Source organism: Amblyomma mixtum, chromosome 7, assembly GCF_055824585.1.
Source record: "Amblyomma mixtum isolate Tamu chromosome 7, ASM5582458v1, whole genome shotgun sequence".
Lineage (NCBI taxonomy): Eukaryota > Metazoa > Arthropoda > Arachnida > Ixodida > Ixodidae > Amblyomma > Amblyomma mixtum.
Genome location: NC_143018.1, coordinates 133,462,370 through 133,468,391, shown reverse-complemented (window position 1 = coordinate 133,468,391; position 6,022 = coordinate 133,462,370). Strand labels below are relative to the sequence as shown.

The following is a 6,022-nucleotide window of genomic DNA, read 5'->3' as shown; positions in this document are numbered from 1 at the left end:
AGACTGGATGGCAGCTAATGTGCAGGCTGCTCCGCTTATCTCGATGGCCGGCTCCTGTAGCGGTACTAGCGTTCCTGGCATCTGCGTGGTCTTTCACGATGCAGCAGCTGTGGATCAAACGCTGGACGGATGCCACCGGGGGTGGTGATGCGCGAAGCCTCCATGCGCCGAAACCGCCGTGGGCTCTCGTCCTGGTTGGCCTATGCTTGACGGACGGTATACTCCTCTCGAGCATTCCATCTTGGTTGGAGCCGTCATTTTTGAACACTGACTGCCTTACAAGAGTAGCTTCTTCACGTAGTTTAAATTATGCATATTTTTTTAGTATTGTCAACAGACGGGAAGCATTTCATCAAAAATATGTTGCACTTACTCAGGGGTATGTTGCACTTACTCAGCACTTACTCAGCGGGTCACAGCTCGTAATAGTGAAACATGTTGCCAACCTTCCTGGTGGTGGCGAAAAACATGTCTTCCGTTAAACTGTGGCAGAGAGGTGATTAACGTAAGGCCCATTTATTTATTTATTTATTTATTTATTTATCCTCAGGGCCGTTAGGCGTTACAGAGGGGAGTGAGAATAACATGCAAGTACAAAGAACAAAACAGCAGCTAGAAAAATTGAACATAGTTACAGCACACACTGGTATAAAATCAATAAACAGAATTAACAAAAGGCAGTATTACACAAAACAAAACACAAAAGAAAACAGCAGCTAATAAATTAACAAAGTTATAGACACATACTTATATAAAATTAATAACAGCGTTACGAAATGCAGCAGTATCAGTAATTACAGCATTATTGTGGGGAAGATGATTCCAGCTGACACAAGTTCTGGGTATGAATGAATCGTGAAAACATCTTGTACGACAAGGAGGGATCCAAACTTTGTGACGGTGATCAATGCGTGCTGAAATATAGGGTGGTCTTTTTAGTACCTGCTCTTTAAGATAAGGATTATGATAAATTTTGTGAGAGTACATAATGAAGCTATTGACCTGCGATGAGAAAGAAGCTGTAGGGAAAGGTTAGCTTTCATGGCAGTTACACTACTAGTACGATGATAGTTGGAAAGTATGAAGCGACAACCGAGGCTTTGAATTGATTCTAAGTCAGAAATGAGAGATTCGACCCCAGGGTTCCACACCGATGAAGCATATTCCAATTTAGAGCGCACCAATGTTTTGTAAAGTAATAGTTTTAATGAACTCGATGCACATGAAAAATTTCTGCAAAGGTATTCAAGCATGCGATTGGCGTTATTTGTAACGTAGTCAACATGAGTTTTCCAAGACAGGTTAGAAGAGACGTGAACACCCAGATATTTATAAGACGACACAGTTTCAAGAGTGATGCCATTAATGCAGTAGGTAGAGGGTGTATTAAATAGACGAGAAATGGGCAAATGCTTGCATTTAGTAATGTTTAGCTTCATATTCCACAGGTTACACCAATCCAGTACCTTGTTAATATCTGACTGAAGAACACATACATCATTATCATCATTAATTTCGCGGTAAATAACACAATCATCGGCAAAAAGACAAATGGAAGACGATATATTAGTTGGTAAGTCGCTTATATAAATGAGAAAGAGGAGGGGCCCAAGAACGGACCCCTGAGGCACGCCAGAGCAAACAGGAGAGGAATCTGAATTGACGTTATTTGCTGTTACGAACTGACTTCGGTTTGAAAGAAAACAATGCAACCATGGAAGCACTGTGGAATCAATGTTAAGGCTGTTTAGTTTAAGAAAAAGAAGCTCATGTGAAACTTTGTCTAATGCTTTAGGAAAATTCATATATATAGAATCAGCATGGGACCCACGATCCAGAATGCAATGCAAGTCATTTATGAAACATTTGAGTTGCGTTTCGCATGACAATGATTTACGGAAGCCGTGTTGGGCATTAGTGAAAAAGCAATTGGATTCTAAAAAGTTGGCATGATGAGAGTAGATGACATGTTCCATGATTTTACAAGGAATGCTGGTGAGCGACACAGGGCGAAAGTTATCAGGGCAACTTTTATCGCCAGACTTATGCAGCGGAATCACCCTCCCACCCTTCCAGTCATTGGGAATAGAGCCTGTTTCCAGAGACTGGTCAAACAGTTTGGTGAGGATCATTGAACTGTACATCTTTGTGTTAACCAGAAATTTCGAATTAATGTTATCGACGCCACAGGAGGAAGAAATCTTAAGGTTTTCAATTATCCTCAGGATGCCAGTTGTGTCAAAAAGAATTGGATCCATGGGAAAAGCATCCAAGACCGGACACTCCTGATTGGTAAGGGAAACATTGCCAGAAAAAGCAGCAACAAAAACACTGTTAAGAACACTAGCGCATTCATTAGGTGAAAATGCAACGCCGTCAGAAGATGTAAGTAGTATTGACGAACTATCTTTCTTGTTCACAGTGTTCTAAAACTGTCTAGGGTTATTGATCAGCAAAGCAGGCAAAGTACTGTTAAAGAAGGTGTCCTTAGCAATTTTCAGAGCTAATTTGTACTCAGCGGCCGCAGAAAGGTAACCGTCCCATCGTTGTTGCGAATTCGACGATTTCGCCGAGCGAAACAAACGTTTTTTCTTATTGGATAGCCTTTTTAAAACGTTGTTAAACCACGGTGATTGGCTATTACACCGCAAAATTCTTAGCGGCACAAATGTATTAGTGAGACGTTCAACAGTGTCCCTAAACATTTCCCAGTTAGTGTGGAAAGAACGCTGTGGAAAATCTGGTAAATAATTGTTTAAGAAAAGAGCTAATTCACGATTAATAGCATCATAGTCCGCCCGCTTGTAATCTCTAATTGACTTGAAGATGTTCCGGCGATTAGGAATATTAATTTTTACATCGAAATGAAGCAAGGTGTGATCACTAAGACCAGGTAAGTACGAGATTGAAGGGATAAGATCCGGCGCGTTGGTTAGCACAAGGTCTAAAACATTGGAAGATGATGGCGTGATTCGAGTTGGCTTAGTAACTAGCTGCGAAAGGTTAAAGTCCAAACAGGTTCGCAAAAAGTTATTGCATTCGGTAGAAAAGGGGCGAGGATACGGCGACGTATTAGCCCGCACGATACTGCGATAATTGATGTCACCAGCAAGAAGGATTGCCGCACCCGGATAACGTACTGAGATCATGTTAAGAGCATCATGCAAATCTTCAACGAAAGTTGCACACGAAGACGGGGGACGGTAGCATATGCCCAGAATCAGTTTCCTGAAATGAACACGAAGTTCAACCCAAACCAACTCTTAAGTGCTAGAAAGGCTAATCGGTGAAGACACAATATTATCAGCGATGGCTATTAAAACACCTCATCCGCTTCTCTGACCTCTATCAGAACGATAAACATTGTAGCGCTTCTTGCAATCAAAAAGTTCCTTGCTCTCTATCTTTGCAGAGAGACACGTTTCTGTCAGCAATACAACATCGTCATCACATGAGTCGATGACAGAGTTTAGATCTTCCCGCTTTGGTATTATGCTTCTTATGTTTGTGAAAAGAATTGAAAGCGCTGTCTTATCTCCAGTCGCCCGTCCGCTGCCCCTCCCGCACCTCTATGGCGAAGCGTGTGGCGAGCCAGAAGCAGCGCGACAAGGGGCCACTAAAGATGCCGGTGGGCAGCCAGGTCGAAAACGCTACCGTGAGTAGGGTCATAGCCGTAGCATTTATTGTTACAATACAGTTTGTTATACCTCAACTTATACTTAAAGTCCGCATCCTTCGCGAACTGCACAAGCTTCTTTCTAGCGACACGAGTCTGCAAAGAATAACCTTCACTTACAGTGACCTTTTAACTTTAAGTTTAGCAGACTGCACTAGGATTTGTTGTTTTGTTTTGAAAGACCGGAACTTCACAACAATCGGACGATTCTTTTCGTCTGGGAACACACCAATCCTGTGTGCTCGTTCAAACATGTCATTCGTAAGAACAGGATCAAAGCAGCCTGAAACAAGGTTCAATAACTTTTCTTCCGTTTCATCCCACGTTTCGGACAAACTGTCGGGTACGCCGAAGAACAGATGATTTTCCCTGCGCTGCCGGTCTTACAGCTCTGCCCGTCCAAGACGTAACTTGCTATTTTCATTGACAAGCTGATCGGCTAGCCCACGCAAAATCCGCAATTCCCCGTGGGCCGCATCAGTGGCGGATGATTTAGATTCCACTGCCGACAGTCCCGCGTCAATATCGGCAATATTCCTAATCATAGATTCCTGATTTAGTTTCATTTCATTAATAGAGGCTATTCAGTGTGATTGCTCCAATTCCATTTTAGCGGTCCTTGAATTAACACCTTCTAACAGAGTCAACATGTCGTTGAGTTGTTTCTGCAGAGAATTATCAACAGCGCTGTCTTTGGACCGGGTGGGAGCGCCAGAGCCCGACCCAGGGCCGGGGTTAAGCTCAACGTCCCCCGACAACAAAAGCAGTTGACTAGAAACATCGAAGCACTGGGCGAGCAAAATCAACAGCACTCCCGGGCGTGGGAACAGCAGCAGGCACATATTGCTCGATTTCTTAGCAAACATAGAACAGTTATTACCAACCTGCATGAAGAAACGCATGCCCTGAAGCAGCCGCATGATGACGCTGTTCCCACGCCCACTGGAAGGCGCAGGCCGCTGCAGTCCGTTTTTATCCAGGTGGAAAGGTGATGTCGTGGACGATGCGGAGGACTTGTACGATGGAGCCATAGTGTAGTAGGGTTGCCAGAGCTCTCCGTTTTCCACGCTGCCAACTTGAATGTCGACAGTCACAGGCACAGCCGGAATGGCATCAGCCGGTGCCATAGGTCCCGCGCTGGGTTGAAGGATTGCCGTTGTCTGCATGAAGAAACGCATGCCCTGAAGTAGCCGTATGATGACGCTGTTCCCACGCCCACTGGAAGGCGCAGGGCGCTGCAGTCTGTTTTTATCCAGGTGAAAGGTGATGTCGTGGACGATGCGGAGGACTTGTACGATGGAGCCATAGTGTAGTAGGGTTGCCAGAGCTCTCCGTTTTCCACGCTGCCAACTTGAATGTCGACAGTCACAGGCACAGCCGGAATGGCATCAGCCGGTGCCATAGGTCCCGCGCTGGGTTGAAGGATTGCCGTTGTCTGCATGAAGAAACGCATGCCCTGAAGTAGCCGTATGATGACGCTGTTCCCACGCCCACTGGAAGGCGCAGGGCGCTGCAGTCTGTTTTTATCCAGGTGGAAAGGTGATGTCGTGGACGATGCGGAGGACTTGTACGATGGAGCCGTAGTGTAGTAGGGTTGCCAGAGCTCTCCGTTTTCCACGCTGCCAACTTGAATGTCGACAGTCACAGGCACAGCCGGAATGGCATCAGCCGGTGCCATAGGTCCCGCGCTGAGTTGAAGGATTGCCGTTATCTGCATGAAGAAACGCATGCCCTGAAGCAGCCTCATGATGACGCTGTTCCCACGCCCACTTGAAGGCTCATAAAAGTCAAAATGGCCACAAAATCTGTTCAAGCCGAAATGAGGAATTCCAACTATTTATCGTGAAGAACTGAATTGAATCCACGCTTACACAGCAGTCACGGCCGCATTTCGCAATTTCGAAGACTTCAAGAAGCTACAGTCAAAAGTCAGTGGTCGCATGCGCTCGCTCCAGGAGACGAAAAACACAGGAAGAGTAGGGAAATTGTCCTGTTTTCTCGCTTACTGGCCTAGTTTTAGGATTGATTGCATACCACAGAGACCGGCCCCCTCGTTCCACAACTCCTTGCTGGCATTATTACATCTTCCCATATATAGCCCCCTCGTTCTACAACACTTTATTGGCATTATTACATCTCGGGGAAGAGGTGTTATTGCGTACTGTGTGATGCATGAGATTCTGTCGTTTCTTGGAGAGCAAGGAAGCGCGGATGCTGCCAACGTGTTTGCATGCGTGGTGTCAATGCTTGCCTGTACGTATGTCACATGAAATCCTGGAATGCCGCCAGCAGCCGAATGCCAAACGAACCTCTGCGGCAGGAGTGTTCTTGCAGCAGTGTTCGAAG

General features: G+C 45.4%; 1 pseudogene; it reads right to left on the bottom strand.

Annotated features, from left to right (window-relative positions):
* Nucleotides 1–3,569: 3,569 nt before the first annotated feature.
* LOC149337638 (uncharacterized) lies at nt 3,570–5,423 on the bottom strand (annotated as a pseudogene).
* Between the last annotated feature and the right edge of the window lie 599 nt (nt 5,424–6,022).